Genomic DNA, 25,305 nt, shown 5'->3' with positions numbered 1-25,305 from the left:
AGGGCTGCTACCCGCTCTGCAAGGGAACGGACAGGGAAGGCTGATGTTTAGGGCTGCTACCCGCTCTGCGAGGGAACAGACAGGGAAGGCTGATGTTTAGGGCTGCTACCCGCTCTGCGAGGGAACAGACAGGGAAGGCTGATGTTTAGGGCTGCTACCCGCTCTGCGAGGGAACGGACAGGGAAGGCTGATGTTTAGGGCTGCTACCCGCTCTGCAAGGTAACGGACAGGGAAGGCTGATGTTTAGGGCTGCTACCCGCTCTGCAAGGGAACGGACAGGGAAGGCTGATGTTTAGGGCTGCTACCCGCTCTGCAAGGTAACGGACAGGGAAGGGGAAGGCTGATGTTTAGGGCTGCTACCCGCTCTGCAAGGGAACAGACAGGGAAGGCTGATGTTTAGGGCTGCTACCCGCTCTGCAAGGGAACAGACAGGGAAGGCTGATGTTTAGGGCTGCTACCCGCTCTGCAAGGGAACAGACAGGGAAGGCTGATGTTTAGGGCTGCTACCCGCTCTGCAAGGGAACAGACAGGGAAGGCTGATGTTTAGGGCTGCTACCCGCTCTGCAAGGGAACAGACAGGGAAGGCTGATGTTTAGGGCTGCTACCCGCTCTGCAAGGGAACAGACAGGGAAGGCTGATGTTTAGGGCTGCTACCCGCTCTGCAAGGGAACAGACAGGGAAGGCTGATGTTTAGGGCTGCTACCCGCTCTGCAAGGGAACAGACAGGGAAGGCTGATGTTTAGGGCTGCTACCCGCTCTGCAAGGGAACAGACAGGGAAGGCTGCTGTTTAGGGCTGCTACCCGCTCTGCAAGGGAACAGACAGGGAAGGCTGATGTTTAGGGCTGCTACCCGCTCTGCGAGGGAACAGACAGGAAGGCTGATGTTTAGGGCTGCTACCCGCTCTGCGAGGGGAACAGACAGGGAAGGCTGATGTTTAGGGCTGCTACCCGCTCTGCGAGGGAACAGACAGGGAAGGCTGATGTTTAGGGCTGCTACCCGCTCTGCAAGGGAACAGACAGGGAAGGCTGATGTTTAGGGCTGCTACCCGCTCTGCAAGGGAACAGACAGGGAAGGCTGATGTTTAGGGCTGCTACCCGCTCTGCAAGGTAACGGACAGGGAAGGCTGATGTTTAGGGCTGCTACCCGCTCTGCAAGGGAACAGACAGGGAAGGGGAAGGCTGATGTTTAGGGCTGCTACCCGCTCTGCAAGGGAACAGACAGGGAAGGCTGATGTTTAGGGCTGCTACCCGCTCTGCAAGGGAACAGACAGGGAAGGCTGATGTTTAGGGCTGCTACCCGCTCTGCAAGGTAACGGACAGGGAAGGAGAAGGCTGATTTTTAGGGCTGCTACCCGCTCTGCAAGGGAACGGACAGGGAAGGCTGATGTTTAGGGCTGCTACCCGCTCTGCAAGGGAACGGACAGGGAAGGCTGATGTTTAGGGCTGCTACCCGCTCTGCAAGGGAACAGACAGGGAAGGCTGATGTTTAGGGCTGCTACCCGCTCTGCAAGGTAACGGACAGGGAAGGCTGATGTTTAGGGCTGCTACCCGCTCTGCAAGGTAACGGACAGGGAAGGGGAAGGCTGATGTTTAGGGCTGCTACCCGCTCTGCAAGGGAACAGACAGGGAAGGCTGATGTTTAGGGCTGCTACCCGCTCTGCAAGGGAACAGACAGGGAAGGCTGATGTTTAGGGCTGCTACCCGCTCTGCAAGGTAACGGACAGGGAAGGGGAAGGCTTATGTTTAGGGCTGCTACCCGCTCTGCAAGGGAACAGACAGGGAAGGCTGATGTTTAGGGCTGCTACCCGCTCTGCAAGGGAACAGACAGGGAAGGCTGATGTTTAGGGCTGCTACCCGCTCTGCGAGGGAACAGACAGGGAAGGCTGATGTTTAGGGCTGCTACCCGCTCTGCAAGGGAACAGACAGGGAAGGCTGATGTTTAGGGCTGCTATCCGCTCTGCAAGGGAACAGACAGGGAAGGCTGATGTTTAGGGCTGCTACCCGCTCTGCAAGGGAACAGACAGGGAAGGCTGATGTTTAGGGCTGCTACCCGCTCTGCAAGGGAACAGACAGGGAAGGCTGATGTTTAGGGCTGCTACCCGCTCTGCAAGGGAACAGACAGGGAAGGCTGATGTTTAGGGCTGCTACCCGCTCTGCAAGGGAACAGACAGGGAAGGCTGATGTTTTGGGCTGCTACCCGCTCTGCAAGGGAACAGACAGGGAAGGCTGATGTTTAGGGCTGCTACCCGCTCTGCAAGGGAACAGACAGGGAAGGCTGATGTTTAGGGCTGCTACCCGCTCTGCAAGGTAACGGACAGGGAAGGGGAAGGCTGATGTTTAGGGCTGCTACGCGCTCTGCAAGGTAATGGATCAAAGGAGAGTGTGTGGTGTTTCTCTGGTGTGTAGCTGTGTGCTGAGTGTTGACAGAGAGGGATCCCTCCCTGTCACAGTGCTGAGTGTTGACACAGAGGCATCCCTCCCTGTCACAGTGCTGAGTGTTGACACAGAGGCATCCCTCCCTGTCACAGTGCTGACTGTTGACACAGAGGCATCCCTCCCTGTCACAGTGCTGAGTGTTGACACAGAGGCATCCCTCCCTGTCACAGTGAGTGTTGACACAGAGGGATCCCTCCCTGTCACAGTGAGTGTTGACACAGAGGGGTCCCTCCCTGTCACAGTGCTGACTGTTGACACAGAGGCATCCCTCCCTGTCACAGTGCTGACTGTTGACACAGAGGGATCCCTCCCTGTCACAGTGCTGACTGTTGACACAGAGGGATCCCTCCCTGTCAGTTATTTAACATGGCTATATACAGGAAGTACCTGGTAATAACATGGCTATATACAGGTAATAACATGGCTATATACAGGTAATAACATGGCTATATACAGGTAATAACATGGCTATATACAGGTAATAACATGGCTATATACAGGTAATAACATGGCTATATACAGGTAATAACATGGCTATATACAGGAGGTACCAGGTAATACCATGGCTATATACAGGAAGTACCAGGTAATACCATGGCTATATACAGGAGGTACCAGGTAATACCATGGCTATATACAGGAAGTACCAGGTAATACCATGGCTATATACAGGAAGTACCAGCACTGAGTGGATGTACAGGGCTACCAGGTAATTGAGGTAGATATGTACAGGGGTACCAGGTAATTGAGGTAGATATGTACAGGGGCACCAGGTAATTGAGGTAGATATGTACACATAACTAGGAATATAGTTACAGTACACTGCTGCTACTGTTGATTATCTGTATGTGATGAGGCAAAATAGTTGATGCATGAAGGGTAAATGCAGACAGTCCAGTTAACTATTTGGTTACTATTTAACTAACAATTTAGCAGTCTTATGGCTGGAGTCTGTGGGTGGGTGGCTGGAGTCTGTGTGAGTTGCTGGAGTCTGTGTGGGCGGGTGGCTGGAGTCTGTGTGGGCGGGTGGCTGGAGTCTGTGTGGGCGGGTGGCTGGAGTCTGTGTGGGCGGGTGGCTGGAGTCTGTGTGGGCGGGTGGCTGGAGTCTGTGTGGGCGGGTGGCTGGAGTCTGTGTGGGCGGGTGGCTGGAGTCTGTGTGGGCGGGTGGCTGGAGCCTGTGTGGGCGGGTGGCTGGAGCCTGTGTGGGCGGGTGGCTGGAGCCTGTGTGGGCGGGTGGCTGGAGCCTGTGTGGGCGGGTGGCTGGAGCCTGTGTGGGCGGGTGGCTGTAGCCTGTGTGGGTGGGTGGCTGTAGCCTGTATGGGCGGGTGGCTGTAGGGTGGGTGGGTGGCTGTAGGGTGGGTGGGTGGGTGGGTGGGTGGCTGTAGTCTGTGGGTGGGTGGCTGTAGTCTGTGTGGGTGGGTGGCTGTAGTCTGTGTGGCTGTAGGGTGTGTGGGTGGGTGGCTGTAGTCTGTGTGGCTGTAGGGTGTGTGGGTGGGTGGCTGTAGCCTGTGTGGGTGGGTGGCTGTAGCCTGTGTGGGTGGGTGGCTGTAGCCTGTGTGGGTGGGTGGCTGTAGCCTGTGTGGGTGGGTGGCTGTAGCCTGTGTGGGTGGGTGGCTGGAGTCTGTGGGTGGGTGGCTGTAGTCTGTGTGGGTGGGTGGCTGTAGTCTGTGTGGGCGGGTGGCTGTAGTCTGTGTGGGCGGGTGGCTGTAGGGTGTGTGGGCGGGTGGCTGTAGTCTGTGTGGGCGGGTGGCTGTAGGGTGTGTGGGCGGGTGGCTGTAGTCTGTGTGGGCGGGTGGATGTAGTCTGTGTGGGTGGGTGGCTGTAGTCTGTGTGGCTGTAGGGTGTGTGGGTGGGTGGCTGTAGTCTGTGTGGGTCGGTGGCTGTAGTCTGTGTGGCTGTAGGGTGTGTGGGTGGGTGGCTGTAGGGTGAGTGGGTGGGTGGCTGTAGGGTGTGTGGGTGGGTGGCTGTAGTCTGTGTGGGCGGGTGGCTGTAGGGTGTGTGGGTGGGTGGCTGTAGCCTGTGTGGGTGGGTGGCTGTAGCCTGTGTGGGTGGGTGGCTGTAGTCTGTGTGGCTGTAGGGTGTGTGGGTGGGTGGCTGTAGTCTGTGTGGGTCGGTGGCTGTAGTCTGTGTGGCTGTAGGGTGTGTGGGTGGGTGGCTGTAGGGTGAGTGGGTGGGTGGCTGTAGGGTGTGTGGGTGGGTGGCTGTAGTCTGTGTGGGCGGGTGGCTGTAGGGTGTGTGGGTGGGTGGCTGTAGGGTGTGTGGGTGGCTGTAGCCTGTGTGGGTGGGTGGCTGTAGTCTGTGTGGGCGGGTGGCTGTAGTCTGTGTGGGCGGGTGGCTGGAGCCTGTGTGGGCGGGTGGCTGGAGCCTGTGTGGGCGGGTGGCTGTAGCCTGTGTGGGTGGGTGGCTGTAGCCTGTGTGGGTCGGTGGCTGTAGTCTGTGTGGCTGTAGGGTGTGTGGGTGGGTGGCTGTAGGGTGAGTGGGTGGGTGGCTGTAGGGTGTGTGGGTGGGTGGCTGTAGTCTGTGTGGGCGGGTGGCTGTAGGGTGTGTGGGTGGGTGGCTGTAGGGTGTGTGGGTGGCTGTAGCCTGTGTGGGTGGGTGGCTGTAGTCTGTGTGGGCGGGTGGCTGTAGTCTGTGTGGGCGGGTGGCTGGAGCCTGTGTGGGCGGGTGGCTGGAGCCTGTGTGGGCGGGTGGCTGTAGCCTGTGTGGGTGGGTGCTGTAGCCTGTGTGGGTGGGTGGCTGTAGTCTGTATGGGCGGGTGGGTGGGTGGCTGTAGTCTGTGGGTGGGTGGCTGTAGTCTGTGTGGGTGGGTGGCTGTAGTCTGTGTGGCTGTAGGGTGTGTGGGTGGGTGGCTGTAGTCTGTGTGGCTGTAGGGTGGGTGGGTGGCTGTAGGGTGTGTGGGTGGCTGTAGTCTGTGTGGCTGTAGGGTGGGTGGGTGGCTGTAGGGTGAGTGGGTGGGTGGCTGTAGGGTGAGTGGGTGGGTGGCTGTCGCCTGTGTGGGTGGGTGGCTGGAGTCTGTGGGTAAGTGGCTGTAGTCTGTGTGGGTGGGTGGCTGTAGGGTGAGTGGGTGGGTGGCTGTAGCCTGTGTGGGTGGGTGGCTGTAGCCTGTGTGGGTGGGTGGCTGTAGCCTGTGTGGGTGGGTGGCTGTAGCCTGTGTGGGTGGGTGGCTGTAGCCTGTGTGGGCGGGTGGCTGTAGGGTGTGTGGGCGGGTGGCTGTAGGGTGTGTGGGCGGGTGGCTGTAGGGTGTGTGGGTGGCTGTAGGGTGTGTGGGTGGTGGGTGGCTGTAGGGTGTGTGGGTGGGTGGCTGTAGGGTGTGTGGGTGGGTGGCTGTAGGGTGTGTGGGTGGGTGGCTGTAGGGTGTGTGGGGTGGGTGGCTGTAGTCTGGTGTGGGCGGGTGGCTGTAGGGTGTGTGGGCGGGTGGCTGTAGGGTGTGTGGGTGGCTGTAGGGTGTGTGGGTGGGTGGGTGGCTGTAGGGTGTGTGGGTGGGTGGCTGTAGGGTGTGTGTGGGTGGGTGGCTGTAGGGTGTGTGGTGGGTGGGTGGCTGTAGGGTGTGTGGGTGGGTGGCTGTAGGGTGTGTGGGTGGGTGGCTGTTGTGTGTGTGGTGGGTGGCTGTTGTGTGTGTTGGTGGGTGGCTGTAGCCTGTGTGGGTGGGTGGCTGGAGCCTGTGTGGGTGGGTGGCTGTAGGGTGTGTGGGTGGGTGGCTGTAGTCTGTGTGGGCGGGTGGCTGTAGGTGTGTGGGTGGGTGGCTGTAGTCTGTGTGGGCGGGTGGCTGTAGGGTGTGTGGGCGGGTGGCTGTAGGGTGTGTGTGTGGGTGGGTGGCTGTAGGGTGTGTGGGTGGGTGGCTGTAGGGTGTGGGTGGGTGGCTGTAGCCTGTGTGGGGTGGCTGTAGCCTGTGTGGGTGGGTGGCTGTAGTCTGTGTGGGCGGGTGGCTGTAGGGTGTGTGGGCGGGTGGCTGTAGGGTGTGTGGGTGGCTGTAGGGTGTGTGGGTGGGTGGGTGGCTGTAGGGTGTGTGGGTGGGTGGCTGTAGGGTGTGTGGGTGGGTGGCTGTAGGGTGTGTGGGTGGGTGGCTGTTGTGTGTGTTGGTGGGTGGCTGTAGCCTGTGTGGGTGGGTGGCTGTAGCCTGTGTGGGTGGGTGGCTGTAGGGTGTGTGGGTGGGTGGCTGTAGTCTGTGTGGGCGGGTGGCTGTAGGGTGTGTGGGCGGGTGGCTGTAGTCTGTGTGGGCAGGTGGCTGTAGGGTGTGTGGGCGTGTGGCTGTAGGGTGTGTGGGTGGGTGGCTGTAGTCTGTGTGGGTGGGTGGATGTAGTCTGTGTGGGTGGGTGGCTGTAGCCTGTGTGGTTGTAGCTTGTGTGGGTGGGTGGCTGTAGCCTGTGTGGGTGGGTGGCTGTAGCCTGTGTGGGTGGGTGGCTATAGTCTGTGTGGCTGTAGGGTGTGTGGGTGGGTGGCTGTAGTCTGTGTGGGTCGGTGTCTGTAGTCTGTGTGGCTGTAGGGTGTGTGGGTGGGTGGCTGTAGGGTGTGTGGGTGGGTGGCTGTAGTCTGTGTGGGCGGGTGGCTGTAGGGTGTGTGGGTGGGTGGCTGTAGGGTGTGTGGGTGGGTGGCTGTAGGGTGTGTGGGTGGGTGGCTGTAGCCTGTGTGGGTGGGTGGCTGTAGCCTGTGTGGGTGGGTGGCTGTAGGGTGTGTGGGTGGGTGGCTGTAGTCTGTGTGGGCGGGTGTCTGTAGTCTGTGTGGGGCGGGTGGCTGTAGGGTGTGTGGGTGGGTGGCTGGCTGTAGTCTGTGTGGGTGGGTGGATGTAGTCTGTGTGGGTGGGTGGCTGTAGGGTGAGTGGGTGGGTGGCGTGTGGGTGGGTGGCTGTAGTCTGTGTGGGCGGGTGGCTGTAGGGTGTGTGGGTGGGTGGCTGTAGGGTGTGTGGGTGGGTGGCTGTAGCCTGTGTGGGTGGGTGGCTGTAGCCTGTGTGGGTGGGTGGCTGTAGTCTGTGTGGGTGGGTGGCTGTAGTCTGTGTGGGTGGGTGGCTGTAGTCTGTGTGGGTGGGTGGCTGTAGTCTGTGTGGGCGGGTGGCTGTAGGGTGTGTGGGCGGGTGGCTGTAGGGTGTGTGGCTGGCTGTAGTCTGTGTGGGTGGGTGGCTGTAGTCTGTGTGGGTGGGTGGATGTAGCCTGTGTGGGTGGGTGGCTGTAGCCTGTGTGGGTGGGTGGCTGTAGCCTGTGTGGGTGGGTGGCTGTAGTCTGTGTGGGTGGGTGGCTGTAGTCTGTGTGGGCGGGTGGCTGTAGTCTGTGTGGGCGGGTGGCTGTAGGGTGTGTGGGTGGGTGGCTGGCTGTAGTCTGTGTGGGTGGGTGGATGTAGTCTGTGTGGGCGGGTGGCTGTAGGGTGTGTGGGTGGGTGGCTGTAGGGTGTGTGGGTGGGTGGCTGTAGCCTGTGTGGGCGGGTGGCTGTAGTCTGTGTGGGTGGGTGGCTGTAGCCTGTGTGGGTGGGTGGCTGTAGCCTGTGTGGGTGGGTGGCTGTAGCCTGTGTGGGCGGGTGGCTGTAGCCTGTGTACGTGTGCCACTGTGTGTCTTATTACAGGATGTGTGTGTGGGTGGGTGGCTGTAGTCTGTGTGGGCGGGTGGCTGTAGGGTGTGTGGGTGGGTGGCTGTAGGGTGTGTGGGTGGCTGTAGCCTGTGTGGGTGGGTGGCTGTAGCCTGTGTGGGTGGGTGGCTGTAGCCTGTGTGGGCGGGTGGCTGTAGCCTGTGTACGTGTGCCACTGTGTGTCTTATTACAGGATGTGTGTGTGGGTGGGTGGCTGTAGTCTGTGTGGGCGGGTGGCTGTAGGGTGTGTGGGTGGGTGGCTGTAGGGTGTGTGGGTGGCTGTAGCCTGTGTGGGTGGGTGGCTGTAGCCTGTGTGGGTGGGTGGCTGTAGCCTGTGTGGGTGGGTGGCTGTAGCCTGTGTGGGTGGGTGGCTGTAGGGTGTGTGGGTGGGTGGCTGTAGTCTGTGTGGGCGGGTGGCTGTAGTCTGTGTGGGCGGGTGGCTGTAGGGTGTGTGGGTGGGTGGCTGGCTGTAGTCTGTGTGGGTGGGTGGATGTAGTCTGTGTGGGTGGGTGGCTGTAGGGTGAGTGGGTGGGTGGCTGTAGGGTGTGTGGGTGGGTGGCTGTAGTCTGTGTGGGCGGGTGGCTGTAGGGTGTGTGGGTGGGTGGCTGTAGGGTGTGTGGGTGGGTGGCTGTAGCCTGTGTGGGTGGGTGGCTGTAGGGTGTGTGGGTGGGTGGCTGTAGTCTGTGTGGGTGGGTGGCTGTAGTCTGTGTGGGCGGGTGGCTGTAGGGTGTGTGGGCGGGCGGCTGTAGGGTGTGTGGCTGGCTGTAGTCTGTGTGGGTGGGTGGATGTAGTCTGTGTGGGTGGGTGGCTGTAGTCTGTGTGGGTGGGTGGCTGTAGTCTGTGTGGGTGGGTGGATGTAGTCTGTGTGGGTGGGTGGCTGTAGGGTGGGTGGGTGGCTGTAGTCTGTGTGGGCGGGTGGCTGTAGTCTGTGTGGGCGGGTGGCTGTAGTCTGTGTGGGCGGGTGGCTGTAGGGTGTGTGGGTGGGTGGCTGTAGCCTGTGTGGGTGGGTGGCTGTAGCCTGTGTGGGTGGGTGGCTGTAGGGTGTGTGGGTGGGTGGGTGGGTGGCTGTAGCCTGTGTGGGTGGGTGGCTGTAGTCTGTGTGGGTGGGTGGCTGTAGCCTGTGTGGGTGGGTGGCTGTAGCCTGTGTGGGCGGGTGGCTGTAGTCTGTGTGGGTGGGTGGCTGTAGCCTGTGTGGGTGGGTGGCTGTAGCCTGTGTAGGTGGGTGGCTGTAGCCTGTGTGGGCGGGTGGCTGTAGCCTGTGTACGTGTGCCACTGTGTGTCTTATTACAGGATGGGGAGAAACGGTCATTTGACGGTCAACGTCTAATTTCCTTTCATTTGAAACATGTTTGCTATGGTCTGAGTCGAACAATACAGCCTTTATGAGAAAGGCATGTTTGGGAGAGAGACTGCAGATTGAGGAACCAGAGGGAACTGACACATGCTGTATCCCGTTTTACCAAGAGGGATCAGTGCTCGTTAGTAGTATATGCTTTGACAGAGTTGACATTTATAGTGGCCATTTTGTTGTGTTGTATTCAAAAGTTACTTAAGACTGTGAGAGATTAGTGTTATTTCTGTCTCACAGATGTGTTCTCTTTATATCAGCCAGGCCTGGTGAGCCATCCGAGGTTGAACAGTGTTAATACTGTATCTGTGGTCATTACTGGGCTGTTTCTCTGTTGTATCACTGTGGGAAACCAGGTTATATTACTGTGGGAAACCAGGTTATATTACTGGGGGAAACCAGGTTATATTACTGGGGGAAACCAGGTTACATTACTGTGGGAAACCAGGTTATATTACTGTGGGAAACCAGGTTATATTACTGGGGAAAACCAGGTTATATTACTGTGGTAAACCAGGTTATACTACTGTGGGAAACCAGGTTATATTACTGGGGGAAACCAGGTTATATTACTGGGGGAAACCAGGTTATATTACTGGGGGAAACCAGGTTATATTACTGGGGGAAACCAGGTTACATTACTGGGGGAAACCAGGTTATATTACTGGGGGAAACCAGGTTATATTACTGGGGGAAACCAGGTTATATTACTGTGGGAAACCAGGTTATATTACTGTGGGAAACCAGGTTATATTACTGGGGGAAACCAGGTTATATTACTGGGGGAAACCAGGTTATACTACTGTGGGAAACCAGGTTATACTACTGTGGGAAACCAGGTTATACTACTGTGGGAAACCAGGTTACACTGGGCTGTTTCTCTGTTATACTACTGTGGGAAACCAGGTTATACTACTGTGGGAAACCAGGTTATACTACTGTGGGAAACCAGGTTATATTACTGTGGGAAACCAGGTTATATTACTGTGGGAAACCAGGTTATATTACTGTGGGAAACCAGGTTATATTACTGTGGGAAACCAGGTTATATTACTGTGGGAAACCAGGTTATATTACTGTGGGAAACCAGGTTATACTACTGTGGGAAACCAGGTTATATTACTGTGGGAAACCAGGTTACACTGGGCTGTTTCTCTGTTATATTACTGTGGGAAACCAGGTTATAAATTTCAAGACTAAAGGCTGGTAAATGTTATCTGGATGTGGTTCTTGAGTGTGGTGTGTCCCAGAGTTTGTGTGGTGTGTCCCAGAGTGTGTGTGGTGTGTCCCAGAGTGTGTGTGGTGTGTCCCAGAGTGTGTGTGGTGTGTCCCAGAGTGTGTGTGGTGTGTCCCAGAGTGTGTGGGGTGTGTCCCAGAGTGTGTGGGGTGTGTCCCAGAGTGTGTGGGGTGTGTACCAGAGTGTGGTGTCCCAGAGTGTGGTGTCCCAGAGTGTGGTGTCCCAGAGTGTGGTGTCCCAGAGTGTGGTGTCCCAGAGTGTGGTGTCCCCCAGTGTGTGGGGTGTGTCCCCCAGTGTGTGGGGTGTGTCCCCCAGTGTGTGGGGTGTGTCCCCCAGTGTGTGGGGTGTGTCCCCCAGTGTGTGGGGTGTGTCCCAGAGTGTGTGGGGTGTGTCCCAGAGTGTGTGGGGTGTGAGTGGTTATCTGCATAGTGGAGTCTTTTGTTTAGACATGTAGCTAGCTAGCTAAACAATAACCCATGATCCCAACTCATAACGTTACTACCCTGCATGAATCTGCAGGTAGCTAACCAACCAGGTTCAATGGTAGCTAGCTAACATTAGACTATAACTAGCAATGCAAATGGCTCTGAGATACAAATAATATTACTGCACAGAATCATACATGTAGTGTTAGCTAGCTACCAGTACACTTTAACTTGAAATTACAATTACTTTCTAACACAATGGTCAGGTGTTCTGCCACTGTACTGTCTCTCTCTCTAGCTGTCTCTCTCTCTAGCTGTCTGTCTCTCTAGCTGTCTGTCTCTCTAGCTGTCTCTCTCTAGCTGTCTGTCTCTCTAGCTGTCTCTCTCTAGCTGTCTCTCTCTCTAGCTGTCTCTCTCTAGCTGTCTCTCTCTCTACCGGTCTCTCTCTACCTGTCTCTCTCTAGCTGTCTCTCTCTCTAGCTGTCTCTCTCTCTAGCTGTCTGTCTCTCTAGCTGTCTGTCTCTCTAGCTGTCTCTCTCTCTAGCTGTCTCTCTCTCTAGCTGTCTCTCTCTAGCTGTCTCTCTCTAGCTGTCTGTCTCTCTAGCTGTCTCTCTCTCTAGCTGTCTCTCTCTCTAGCTGTCTCTCTCTCTAGCTGTCTCTCTCTCTACCGGTCTCTCTCTACCTGTCTCTCTCTCTAGCTGTCTGTCTCTCTAGCTGTCTGTCTCTCTAGCTGTCTGTCTCTCTAGCTGTCTCTCTCTCTAGCTGTCTCTCTCTCTAGCTGTCTGTCTCTCTAGCTGTCTCTCTCTCTAGCTGTCTCTCTCTCTAGCTGTCTCTCTCTCTAGCTGTCTCTCTCTAGCTGTCTCTCTCTCTACCGGTCTCTCTCTACCTGTCTCTCTCTCTCTCTCTCTCTCTCACTGGCTGTGTCTCGCTCTCTCTCTCTCTCTTTCTCTGGCTGTGTCTCGCTCTCTCTCTCTCTCTCTCTCTCTCTCTCTCTCTCTCTCTCTCTCTCTCTGGCTGTGTCTCGCTCTCTCTCTCTCAATTCAATTCAAGGGCTTTATTGGCATGGGAAACATGTGTTAACATTGCCAAAGCAAGTGAGGTAGACAACATACAAAGTGAATATATAAAGTGAAAAACAACAAAAATGAACAGTAAACATTACACATACAGAAGTTTCAAAACAGTAAAGACATTACAAATGTCATATTATATATATATACAGTGTTCTAACAATGTACAAAAGGCTAAAGGACACAAGATAAAAATAAATAAGCATAAATATGGGTTGTATTTACAATGGTGTTTGTTCTTCACTGGTTGCCCTTTTCTCATGGCAACAGGTCACAAATCTTGCTGCTGTGATGGCACACTGTGGAATTTCACCCAGTAGATATGGGAGTTTTTCAAAATTGGATTTGTTTTCGAATTCTTTGTGGATCTGTGTAATCTGAGGGAAATATGTCTCTCTAATATGGTCATACATTGGGCAGGAGGTTAGGAAGTGCAGCTCAGTTTCCACCTCATTTTGTGGGCAGTGAGCACATAGCCTGTCTTCTCTTGAGAGCCAAGTCTGCCTACGGCGGCCTTTCTCAATAGCAAGGCTATGCTCACTGAGTCTGTACATAGTCAAGGCTTTCCTTAATTTTGGGTCAGTCACAGTGGTCAGGTATTCTGCCGCTGTATACTCTCTGTGTAGGGCCAAATAGCATTCTAGTTTGCTCTGTTTTTTTGTTAATTCTTTCCAATGTGTTAAGTAGTTATCTTTTTGTTTTCTCATGATTTGGTTGGGTCTAATTGTGCTGCTGTCCTGGGGCTCTGTAGTGTGTGTTTGTGTTTGTGAACAGAGCCCCAGGACCAGCTTGCTTAGGGGACTCTTCTCCAGGTTCATCTCTCTGTAGGTGATGGCTTTGTTATGGAAGGTTTGTGAATCGCTTCCTTTTAGGTGGTTGTAGAATTTAACAGCTCTTTTCTGGATTTTGATAATTAGTGGGTATCGGCCTAATTCTGCTCTGCATGCATTATTTGGTGTTCTACGTTGTACACGGAGGATATTTTTGCAGAATTCTGCGTGCAGAGTCTCAATTTGGTGTTTGTCCCATTTTGTGAAGTCTTGGTTGGTGAGCGGACCCCAGACCTCACAACCATAAAGGGCAATGGGCTCTATGACTGATTCAAGTATTTTTAGCCAAATCCTAATTGGTATGTTGAAATGTATGTTTCTTTTGATGGCATAGAATGCCCTTCTTGCCTTGTCTCTCAGATCGTTCACAGCTTTGTGGAAGTTACCTGTGGTGCTGATGTTTAGGCCAAGGTATGTATCGTTTTTTGTGTGCTCTAGGGCAACAGTGTCTAGATGGAATTTGTATTTGTGGTCCCGGTGACTGGACCTTTTTTGGAACACCATTATTTTGGTCTTACTGAGATTTACTGTCAGGGCCCAGGTCTGACAGAATCTGTGCATAAGATCTAGGTGCTGCTGTAGGGCCTCCTTGGTTGGTGACAGAAGCACCAGATCATCAGCAAACAGCAGACATTTGACTTCGGATTCTAGCAGGGGGAGGCCGGGTGCTGCAGATTTTTCTAGTGCCCTCGCCAATTCGTTGATATATATGTTGAAGAGGGTGGGGCTTAAGCTGCATCCCTGTCTAATCCCACGACCCTGTGTGAAGAAATGTGTGTGTGTTTTGCCAATTTTAACCGCACACTTGTTGTTTGTGTACATGGATTTTATAATGTCGTATGTTTTACCCCCAACACCACTTTCCATCAGTTTGTATAGCAGACCCTCATGCCAGATTGAGTCGAAGGCTTTTTTGAAATCAACAAAGCATGAGAAGACTTTGCCTTTGTTTTGGTTTGTTTGATTGTCAATTAGGGTGTGCAGGGTGAATACATGGTCTGTTGTACGGTAATTTGGTAAAAAGCCAATTTGACATTTGCTCAGTACATTGTTTTCTTTGAGGAAATGTACGAGTCTGCTGTTAATAATAATGCAGAGGATTTTCCCAAGGTTACTGTTGACACATATTCCACGGTAGTTATTGGGGTCAAATTTGTCTCCACTTTTGTGGATTGGGGTGATCAGTCCTTGGTTCCAAATATTGGGGAAGATGCCAGAGCTAAGTATGATGTTAGAGTTTTAGTATAGCCAATTGGAATTTGTTGTCTGTATATTTGATCATTTCATTGAGGATACCATCAACACCACAGGCCTTTTTGGGTTGGAGGGTTTTTATTTTGTCCTGTAACTCTTTCAATGTAATTGGAGAATCCAGTGGGTTCTGGTAGTCTTTAATAGTTGATTCTAAGATTTGTGTTTGATCATGTATATGTTTTTGCTCTTTATTCTTTGTTATAGAGCCAAAAAGATTGGAGAAGTGGTTTACCCATACATCTCCATTTTGGATAGATAATTCTTCGTGTTGTTCTTCTCTCTCTCGCTCGCTCTCTCTCTCTCTTGCTCTCTCGCTCTCTCTGGCTGTGTCTCGCTCTCTCTGGCTGTGTCTCGCTCTCTCTGGCTGTGTCTCGCTCTCTCTCTGGCTGTGTCTCGCTCTCTCTCTGGCTGTGTCTCGCTCTCTCTCTGGCTGTGTCTCGCTCTCTCTCTGGCTGTGTCTCGCTCTCTCTGGCTGCGTCTCGCTCTCTCTCTGGCTGTGTCTCGCTCTCTCTCTGGCTGCGTCTCGCTCTCTCTCTGGCTGTGTCTCGCTCTCTCTCTGGCTGCGTCTCGCTCTCTCTCTGGCTGTGTCTCGCTCTCTCTCTGGCTGTGAATCGCTCTCTCTCTGGCTGTGTCTCGCTCTCTCTCTGGCTGTGTCTCGCTCTCTCTCTGGCTGTGTCTCGCTCTCTCTCTGGCTGTGTCTCGCTCTCTCTCTGGCTGTGTCTCGCTCTCTCTCTGGCTGTGTCTCGCTCTCTCTCTGGCTGTGTTTCGCTCTCTCTCTGGCTGTGTCTCGCTCTCTCTCTGGCTGTGTCTCGCTCTCTCTCTGGCTCTCTCTGGCTGTGTCTCGCTCTCTCTCTGGCTGTGTCTCGCTCTCTCTCTGGCTGTGTCTCGCTCTCTCTCTGGCTGTGTCTCGCTCTCTCTCTGGCTGTGTCTCGCTCTCTCTCTGGCTCTCTGGCTGTGTCTCGCTCTCTCTCTGGCTGCGTCTCGCTCTCTCTCTGGCTGCGTCTCGCTCTCTCTCTGGCTGCGTCTCGCTCTCTCTCTGGCTGCGTCTCGCTCTCTCTCTGGCTGCGTCTCGCTCTCTCTCTGGCTGCGTCTCGCTCTCTCTCTGGCTCTCTCTGGCTGCGTCTCGCTCTCTCTCTGGCTCTCTCTGGCTGCGTCTCGCTCTCTCTCTGGCTCTCTCTGGCTGCGTCTCTGGCTCTCTCTGGCTGCGTCTCGCTCTCTCTGGCTCTCTCTGGCTGCGTCTCGCTCTCTCTCGCTCTCTCTCTGGCTCTCTCTGGCTCTCTCTCTGGCTCTCTCTGGCTCTCTCTGGCTCTCTCTCGCTCTCTCTCGCTCTCTCTCGCTGTCTCTGTCTCTCTCTCTCTCGCTGTCTCTGTCGCTCTGTGTCTGGCTCTCTCTGTCTCTCTGTCTGTGTGAGTTTCTATATTTATCTGCCCTAGGACAGTCAGATGGAGCTCCTGCCTGCAGTGCAGTGTATCACAGGGTTGGTTGGACAGCAGCTGTAGCCTCGTTTCAACTCCTCCGACTAGGGACTGTTGACACACAACCCTGGCTGTCTAACAAATGGCACCCTATTCCCTGTGTAGTGCACTACATGGCACCCTATTCCCTTGGTAGTGCACTACATGGCGCCCTACTCCCTGTGTAGTGCACTACATGGCACCCTATTCCCTGTGTGGTGCACTACATGGCACCCTATTCCCACAGCACCCCAGTCACCTACCAGACTGTGTTTACTCACTTAGTGACGGTCTGATGATACAACAACTCTGTAATCTGCCCTGTACCCTGCCCTGTGCCCTGCCCTGTGCCCTGCCCTGTGCCCTGCTCTGAACTCTGTGCCATGCTCTGTGCCCTGCTCTGAACTCTGTGCCATGCTCTGTGCCCTGCTCTGAACTCTGTGCCCTGCCCTGTGCCCTGCCCTGTGCCCTGCTCTGTGCCCTGCCCTGTGCCCTGCTCTGAACTCTGTGCCATGCCCTGTGCCCTGTTCTGAACTCTGATCCCTGCTCTGTGCCCTGCTCTGAGCCCTGCTCTGAACTCTGTGCCATGCTCTGTGCCATGCTCTGTGCCCTGCTCTGTGCCCTGCTCTGTGCCCTGCTCTGTGCCCTGCTCTGTGCCCTGCTCTGTGCCCTGCTCTGTGCCCTGCTCTGAGCCCTGCTCTGTGCCCTGCTCTGTGCCCTGCTTTGAGCCCTGCTCTGAGCCCTGCCCTGTGCCCTGCTCTGAACTCTGTGCCATGCTCTGTGCCCTGCTCTGAACTCTGTGCCATGCTCTGTGCCCTGCTCTGAACTCTGAGCCCTGTTCTGTGCCCTGCTCTGTGCCCTGCCCTGAACTCTGTGCCCTGCTCTGTGCCCTGCCCTGTGCCCTGCTCTGAACTCTGTGCCCTGCTCTGTGCCCTGCCCTACTCAGACTCACACCCAGGCCATGTGATGGTCTGTTCCTGTACCCTGCTCTGACAGAATCCTCCCTACTCAGACTCACACCCAGGCTACGTGATGGTCTGTTCCTGTACCCTGCTCTGACAGAATCCTCCCTACTCAGACTCACACCCAGGCCACGTGATGGTCTGTTCCTGTACCCTGCTCTGACAGAATCCTCCCTACTCAGACTCACACCCAGGCCACGTGATGGTCTGTTCCTGTACCCTGCTCTGACAGAATCCTCCCTACTCAGACTCACACCCAGGCCACCTGATGGTCTGTTCCTGTACCCTGCTCTGACAGAATCCTCCCTACTCAGACTCACACCCAGGCCACGTGATGGTCTGTTCCTGTACCCTGCTCTGACAGAATCCTCCCTACTCAGACTCACACCCAGGCCACCTGATGGTCTGTTCCTGTACCCTGCTCTGACAGAATCCTCCCTACTCAGACTCACACCCAGGCCACGTGATGGTCTGTTCCTGTACCCTGCTCTGACAGAATCCTCCCTACTCAGACTCACACCCAGGCCACCTGATGGTCTGTTCCTGTACCCTGCTCTGACAGAATCCTCCCTACTCAGACTCACACCCAGGCTACGTGATGGTCTGTTCCTGTACTGTAGCAGTTGGAATGCATCTGAGTGGCTGTGTGACTGTGTGTGTTGCTGCAGCAGTGAGATGGAGGGAAGATGAGAGAGTTGAGCCCTGCAGGGAGGCTGATAGACAGTGACATCAGAGATGGGTGATCAACGGGGGGGGGGGGAAGAGGCACATCAGTGACAGGCTGCCTTTGAACTGTCTGATAGCAGCAGCTCTCTGCAGCAGTGTTCCTCTCTTTAGTTGTCTGTCTGTTTCTGTCTATGACTTCTATCATCATCATCATAATCATTATTATCATCATTATCATCATTATCAACATCATTGTCAACATATTATGATGTTGAAGGCTCTAACGGTTAGTGTTTTTGTTGTTTCAGACGTTCAAACCTCTGGTGGGGAAGGCTACTCTGGGTTCCATCACGGCTGTAGAGTTCTTCTCTGACAGACAACTGGACTTCCTGTCTGACCACGGAGCATACCAGCCCTACCAGGTCAGTGGACACACACCCGTACACACATGATTACATATCTGTGGTCACTGGCTCGTCGGTGACACGGTCAAATGAAAGTTCTGGTGATCCTCATTCCATTATGGTGTCATTTCCTGCACCGCCAATCTGATATTATGGAGGAATTCTCCCAGGAGTCTCTGGGGAAAGACCTGTCTGTTTAGTTGGAGGAATTCTCCCAGGAGTCTCTGGAGAAAGACCTGTCTGTTTAGTTGGAGGAATTCTCCCAGGAGTCTCTGGAGAAAGACCTGTCTGTTTAGTTGGAGGAATTCTCCCAGGAGTCTCTGGAGAAAGACCTGTCTGTTTAGTTGGAGGAATTCTCCCAGGAGTCTCTGGAGAAAGACCTGTCTGTTTAGTTGGAGGAATTCTCCCAGGAGTCTCTGGAGAAAGACCTGTCTGTTTAGTTGGAGGAATTCTCCCAGGAGTCTCTGGAGAAAGACCTGTCTGTTTAGTTGGAGGAATTCTCCCAGGAGTCTCTGGAGAAAGACCTGTCTGTTTAGTTGGAGGAATTCTCCCAGGAGTCTCTGGAGAAAGACCTGTCTGTTTAGTTGGAGGAATTCTCCCAGGAGTCTCTGGAGAAAGACCTGTCTGTTTAGTTGCTCTTCTTTGACAGTGAAGATCAACGGTTGAATATCAGTGGGTCGGCTGTATCAGTGGGTCGGCTGTATCAGTGGGTCGGCTGTATCAGTGGGTCGGCTGTATCAGTGGGTCGGCTGTATCAGTGGGTCGGCTGTATCAGTGGGTCGGCTGTATCAGTGGGTCGGCTGTATCAGTGGGTCGGCTGTATCAGTGGGTCGGCTGTATCAGTGGGTCGGCTGTATCAGTGGGTCGGCTGTATCAGTGGGTCGGCTGTATCAGTGGGTCGGCTGTATCAGTTCAGTGGACCGGCTGTATCAGTTCAGTGGACCGGCTGTATCAGTTCAGTGGACCGGCTGTATCAGTTCAGTGGGCCGGCTGTATCAGTTCAGTGGACCGGCTGTATCAGTTCAGTGGACCGGCTGTATCAGTTCAGTGGACCGGCTGTATCAGTTCAGTGGGCCGGCTGTATCAGTTCAGTGGGCCGGCTGTATCAGTTCAGTGGGCCGGCTGTATCAGTTCAGTGGGCCGGCTGTATCAGTTCAGTGGGCCGGCTGTATCAGTTCAGTGGGCCGGCTGTATCAGTTCAGTGGGCCGGCTGTATCAGTTCAGTGGGCCGGCTGTATCAGTTCAGTGGGCCGGCTGTATCAGTTCAGTGGGCCGGCTGTATCAGTTCAGTGGGCCGGCTGTATCAGTTCAGTGGGCCGGCTGTATCAGTTCAGTGGGCCGGCTGTATCAGTTCAGTGGGCCGGCTGTATCAGTTCAGTGGGCCGGCTGTATCAGTTCAGTGGGCTGTATCAGTGGGTCGGCTGTATCAGTTCAGTGGGTCGGCAGTATCAGTTCAGTGGGTCGGCTGTATCAGTTCAGTGGGTCGGCTGTATCAGTTCAGTGGGTCGGCTGTATCAGTTCAGTGGGTCGGCTGTATCAGTCTTCTTTGACAGTGAAGATCAACGGTTGAATATCAGTGGGCCGGCTGTATCAGTGGGTCGGCTGTATCAGTTCAGTGGGTCGGCTGTATCAGTTCAGTGGGTCGGCTGTATCAGTGGGTCGGCTGTATCAGTGGGTCGGCTGTATCAGTGGGTCGGCTGTATCAGTTCAGTGGGTCGGCTGTATCAGTGAGTCGGCTGTATCAGTTCAGTGGGTCGGCTGTATCAGTTCGGTGGGTCGGCTGTATCAGTGGGTCGGCTGTATCAGTTCGGTGGGTCGGCTGTATCAGTTCAGTGGGTCGGCTGTATCGGTGGGTCGGCTGTATCAGTTCAGTGGGTCGGCTGTATCAGTTCGGTGGGTCGGCTGTATCAGTTCGGTGGGTCGGCTGTATCAGTGGGTCGGCTGTATCAGTTCGGTGGGTCGGCTGTATCAGTTCGGTGGGTCGGCTGTATCAGTTCGGTGGGTCGGCTGTATCAGTTCGGTGGGTCGGCTGTATCAGTTCGGTGGGCCGGCTGTATCAGTTCGGTCGGCCGGCTGTATCAGTTCGGTCGGCCGGCTGTATCAGTTCGGTGGGCCGGCTGTATCAGTTCGGTGGGCCGGCTGTATCAGTTCGGTGGGCCGGCTGTATCAGTTCGGTGGCCGGCTGTATCAGTTCGGTCGGCCGGCTGTATCAGTTCGGTGGGTCGGCTGTATCAGTTCGGTGGGTCGGCTGTATCAGTTCGGTGGGTCGGCTGTATCAGTTCGGTGGGCCGGCTGTATCAGTTCGGTGGGCCGGCTGTATCAGTTCGGTGGGCCGGCTGTATCAGTTCGGTGGGCCGGCTGTATCAGTTCGGTGGGCCGGCTGTATCAGTTCGGTGGGCCGGCTGTATCAGTTCGGTGGGCCGGCTGTATCAGTTCGGTGGGCCGGCTGTATCAGTTCGGTGGGTCGGCTGTATCAGTTCGGTGGGTCGGCTGTATCAGTTCGGTGGGTCGGCTGTATCAGTTCGGTGGGCCGGCTGTATCAGTTCGGTCGGCCGGCTGTATCAGTTCGGTCGGCCGGCTGTATCAGTTCGGTGGGCCGGCTGTATCAGTTCGGTGGGCCGGCTGTATCAGTTCGGTGGGCCGGCTGTATCAGTTCGGTCGGCCGGCTGTATCAGTTCGGTCGGCCGGCTGTATCAGTTCGGTCGGCCGGCTGTATCAGTTCGGTCGGCCGGCTGTATCAGTTCGGTGGGCCGGCTGTATCAGTTCGGTGGGCCGGCTGTATCAGTTCGGTGGGCCGGCTGTATCAGTTCGGTGGGCCGGCTGTATCAGTTCGGTGGGCCGGCTGTATCAGTTCGGTGGGCCGGCTGTATCAGTTCGGTGGGCCGGCTGTATCAGTTCGGTGGGCCGGCTGTATCAGTTCGGTGGGCCGGCTGTATCAGTTCGGTGGGCCGGCTGTATCAGTTCGGTGGGCCGGCTGTATCAGTTCGGTGGGCCGGCTGTATCAGTTCGGTGGGCCGGCTGTATCAGTTCGGTGGGCCGGCTGTATCAGTTCGGTGGGTCGGCTGTATCAGTTCGGTGGGTCGGCTGTATCAGTTCGGTGGGTCGGCTGTATCAGTTCGGTGGGCCGGCTGTATCAGTTCAGTGGGCCGGCTGTATCAGTTCGGTGGGCCGGCTGTATCAGTTCGGTGGGCCGGCTGTATCAGGATGCAGCTTTAATATGACTTAAGGTGGATCATTAGTTTGTTTCAGAGACAGGAAGGAGAGGATGGACAGTGTGTTTCAGAGACAGGAAGGAGAGGAGGGACAGTGCGTTTCAGAGACAGGAAGGAGAGGAGGGGACGGTGTGTTTCAGACACAGGAAGGAGAGGGGACAGTGTGTTTCAGAGACAGGAAGGAGAGGAGGGACAGTGTGTTTCAGAGACAGGAAGGAGAGGAGGGACAGTGTGTTGATGGGGGATTGTTGTGAGGAGATGGGGGCTTGTTGTAAGGAGATGGGGGGTTGTTGTGAGGAGATGGGGGGTTGTTGTGAGGAGATGGGGGGTTGTTGTGAGGAGATGGGGGGTTGTTGTGAGGAGATGGGGGGTTGTTGTGAGGAGATGGGGGGTTGTTGTGAGGAGATGGGAGGTTGTTGTGAGAGGTTGAGGGGCTGGGGGTTGTTGTGAGAGGTTGAGGGGCTGGGGGTTGTTGTGAGAGGTTGAGGGGCTGGGGGTTGTTGTGAGAGGTTGAGGGGCTGGGGGTTGTTGTGAGAGGTTGAAGGGCTGGGGGTTGTTGTGAGAGGTTGAGGGGCTGGGGGTTGTTGTGAGAGGTTGAGGGGCTGGGGGTTGTTGTGAGAGGTTGAGGGGCTGGGGGGTTGTTGTGAGAGGTTGAGGGGCTGGGGGTTGTTGTGAGAGGTTGAGGGGCTGGGGGTTGTTGTGAGGAGATGGGGGGGTTGTTGTGAGAGGTTGAGGGGCTGGGGGTTGTTGTGAGAGGTTGAGGGGCTGGGGGTTGTTGTGAGGAGATGGGGGGGTTGTTGTGAGAGGTTGAGGGGCTGGGGGTTGTTGTGAGGAGATGGGGGGGTTGTTGTGAGAGGTTGAGGGGCTGGGGGTTGTTGTGAGAGGTTGAGGGGCTGGGGGTTGTTGTGAGGAGATGGGGGGGTTGTTGTGAGAGGTTGAGGGGCTGGGGGTTGTTGTGAGAGGTTGAGGGGCTGGGGGTTGTTGTGAGAGGTTGAGGGGCTGGGGGTTGTTGTGAGAGGTTGAGGGGCTGGGGGTTGTTGTGAGAGGTTTAGGGGCTGGGGGTTGTTGTGAGGAGATGGGGGGGTTGTTGTGAGAGGTTGAGGGGCTGGGGGTTGTTGTGAGAGGTTGAGGGGCTGGGGGTTGTTGTGAGAGGTTGAGGGGCTGGGGGTTGTTGTGAGAGGTTGAGGGGCTGGGGGTTGTTGTGAGGAGATGGGGGGGTTGTTGTGAGGAGATCAAAATCAAATCAAATTTATTTGTCACATACACATGGTTAGCAGATGTTAATGCGAGTGTAGCGAAATGCTTGTGCTTCTAGTTCCGACAATGCAGTAATAACGAACAAGTAATCTAACTAACAATTCCAAAAAAAACGACTGTCTTATACACAGTGTAAGGGGATAAAGAATATGTACATAAGGATATATGAATGAGTGATGGTACAGAGCAGCATAGGCAAGATACAGTAGATGATATCGAGTACAGTATATACATATGAGATGAGTATGTAAACCAAGTGGCATAGTTAAAGTGGCTAGTGATACATGTATTACATAAGGATGCAGTCGATGATATAGAGTACAGTATCTACGTATGCATATGAGATGAATAATGTAGGGTAAGTAACATTATATAAGGTAGCATTGTTTAAAGTGGCTAGTGATATATTTACATCATTTCCCATCAATTCCCATGATTAAAGTGGCTGGAGTAGAGTCAGTGGCATTGACAGTGTGTTGGCAGTAGCCACTCAATGTTAGTGGTGGCTGTTTAACAGTCTGATGGCCTTGAGATAGAAGCTGTTTTTCAGTCTCTCGGTCCCAGCTTTGATGCACCTGTACTGACCTCGCCTTCTGGATGACAGCGGGGTGAACAGGCAGTGGCTCGGGTGGTTGATGTCCTTGATGATCTTTATGGCCTTCCTGTAGCATCGGGTGGTGTAGGTGTCCTGGAGGGCAGGTAGTTTGCCCCCGGTGATGCGTTGTGCAGACCTCACTACCCTCTGGAGAGCCTGGGGGGGTTGTTGTGAGGAGATGGGGGGGTTGTTGTGAGGAGATGGGGGGGTTGTTGTGAGAGGTTGAGGGGCTGGAGGTTGTTGTGAGAGGTTGAGGGGCTGGGGGTTGTTGTGAGAGGTTGAGGGGCTGGGGGTTGTTGTGAGAGGTTGAGGGCTGGGGGTTGTTGTGAGAGGTTGAGGAGATGGGAGGTTGTTGTGAGAGGTTGAGGGGCTGGGGGTTGTTGTGAGGAGATGGGGGGGTTGTTGTGAGAGGTTGAGGGGCTGGTGGTTGTTGTGAGGAGATGGGGGGGTTGTTGTGAGGAGATGGGGGGGTTGTTGTTAGGAGATGGGGGGTTGTTGTGAGAGGTTTAGGGGCTGGGGGTTGTTGTGAGAGGTTGAGGGGCTGGGGGTTGTTGTGAGAGGTTGAGGGGCTGGGGGTTGTTGTGAGAGGTTGAGGGGCTGGGGTTGTTGTGAGGAGATGGGGGGGTTGTTGTGAGAGGTTGAGGGGCTGGGGGTTGTTGTGAGGAGATGGGGGGGTTGTTGTGAGGAGATGGGGGGGTTGTTGTGAGAGGTTTAGGGGCTGGGGGTTGTTGTGAGAGGTTTAGGGGCTGGGGGTTGTTGTGAGAGGTTGAGGGGCTGGGGGTTGTTGTGAGAGGTTGAGGGGCTGGGGGTTGTTGTGAGGAGATGGGGGGGTTGTTGTGAGAGGTTGAGGGGCTGGGGGTTGTTGTGAGGAGATGGGGGGGTTGTTGTGAGGAGATGGGGGGGTTGTTGTTAGGAGATGGGGGGTTGTTGTGAGAGGTTTAGGGGCTGGGGGTTGTTGTGAGAGGTTGAGGGGCTGGGGGTTGTTGTGAGGAGATGGGGGGGGTTGTTGTGAGGAGATGGGGGGTTGTTGTGAGGAGATGGGGGGGTTGTTGTGAGGAGATGGGGGGGTTGTTGTGAGAGGTTGAGGGGCTGGGGGTTGTTGTGAGGAGATGGGGGGGGTTGTTGTGAGAGGTTTAGGGGCTGGGGGTTGTTGTGAGGAGATGGGGGGGTTGTTGTGAGGAGATGGGGGGGGTTGTTGTGAGGAGATGGGGGGGGTTGTTGTGAGGAGATGGGGGGGTTGTTGTGAGGAGATGGGGGGGTTGTTGTGAGGAGATGGGGGGGGTTGTTGTGAGGAGATGGGGGGGGTTGTTGTGAGGAGATGGGGGGGGTTGTTGTGAGGAGATGGGGGGTTGTTGTGAGGAGATGGGGGGGTTGTTGTGAGGAGATGGGGGGGGTTGTTGTGAGGAGATGGGGGGTTGTTGTGAGGAGATGGGGGGGGTTGTTGTGAGGAGATGGGGGGGGTTGTTGTGAGGAGATGGGGGGGTTGTTGAGAGGTTGAGGGACTATGCTGCTGTATGAGTCATTTCATAGATGAGAACACATTATAGTGACTCATATGTCCTGAATGCAGACCAGAGGACAGTTGGCTGCTTCCTTCCTTCTGTGTGGTGTTGATGCTGAGCCTCTTTAGTGGGTAGATAGATGCTACATCTCCCCCTGTCTCTCTTTCTCTCTCTCTCCCTCTCTCTCTCTGTGTTTACAGGTCTTCAGTGGGTAGATAGATGCTACATCTCTGTCGCTCTCTCTGTCTCTGTCGCTCCTTCTCTCTGTGTCTCTCTCTCTCTCTCTCTCTCTTTCTCTCTGTGTCTCTCTCTCTCTCTCTCCCTCTCTCTCTCTGTGTTTACAGGTCTTCAGTGGGTAGATAGATGCTACATCTCTGTCGCTCTCTCTGTCTCTGTCTCTCCTTCTCTCTGTGTCTCTCTCTCTCTCTCTCTTTCTCTCTGTGTGTCTCTCTCTCTCTCTCTCTCTGTCTCTCTGTCTCTCTCTCTCTGTGTGTGTGTGTGTTTTTACAGGTCTTCAGTGGGTAGATACACTGAACAAAAATATAAACTCAACATGTAAAGTGCTGGTCCTGTCATGACGTTGGTCTTGGGGGTAGGTTTATGACAGTCATGAATACCCCCCCCCCCCCCTTTTCCTCTCTTTACCCTACTGAGGTTACATTTGAAAATCCCTTGGTTAACATAGAGATTCTGGGAACATCAGAAGGTGGGGGGGAGTGAACTATATTCTGGTAATCCGACCAATTGAACATATGCGTTGGTACTTAATGAATATGATGTCAGTTCGGTTGTCATCTGAGACATTCTCATCAATGATAAGATGACAAACTCTACAGTGGAAAGTCTGCACATTGTAGTTATCGGATTCACATGGAATTGTTGTTCAATTTAAATGTGTGAATATTAAATTATTGGTGAAGAGATGAAATGTAATTTTAGCTTCCAAATGAGAGATTTGGGTTTTCATAAGGTAGGGCTCTGCTCAATCAGTGCCCCCCCCCCCCCCCAGAAGCTCCAGAAGCTGTTTAGGTCAGTGATCTCATGTCCAGAAGCTGTTTAGGTCAGTGATCTCATGTCCAGAAGCTGTTTAGGTCAGTGAT

The 25,305-nt window shown here is 54.8% G+C and overlaps 1 protein-coding gene across 5 annotated transcripts in view; it reads left to right on the top strand.

The window, feature by feature from the left end:
* The window catches only part of jmjd1cb (jumonji domain containing 1Cb), a 186,237-nt gene that overhangs the window by 40,175 nt on the left and 120,757 nt on the right, over positions 1 to 25,305 (top strand). For all 5 annotated transcript variants that reach the window (XM_031813082.1, XM_031813081.1, XM_031813080.1 and 2 more), the window contains exon 2: positions 17,544 to 17,657. The gene's annotated coding sequence lies outside the window, so the exon portion shown is untranslated. The remainder of the gene's footprint in view (positions 1 to 17,543; positions 17,658 to 25,305) is intronic.

Source organism: Oncorhynchus kisutch, unplaced genomic scaffold, assembly GCF_002021735.2.
Source record: "Oncorhynchus kisutch isolate 150728-3 unplaced genomic scaffold, Okis_V2 Okis04b-Okis11a_hom, whole genome shotgun sequence".
Lineage (NCBI taxonomy): Eukaryota > Metazoa > Chordata > Actinopteri > Salmoniformes > Salmonidae > Oncorhynchus > Oncorhynchus kisutch.
The sequence above is the reverse complement of the archived record's forward strand: the minus strand, read 5'-3'. Positions and strand labels throughout refer to the sequence as shown.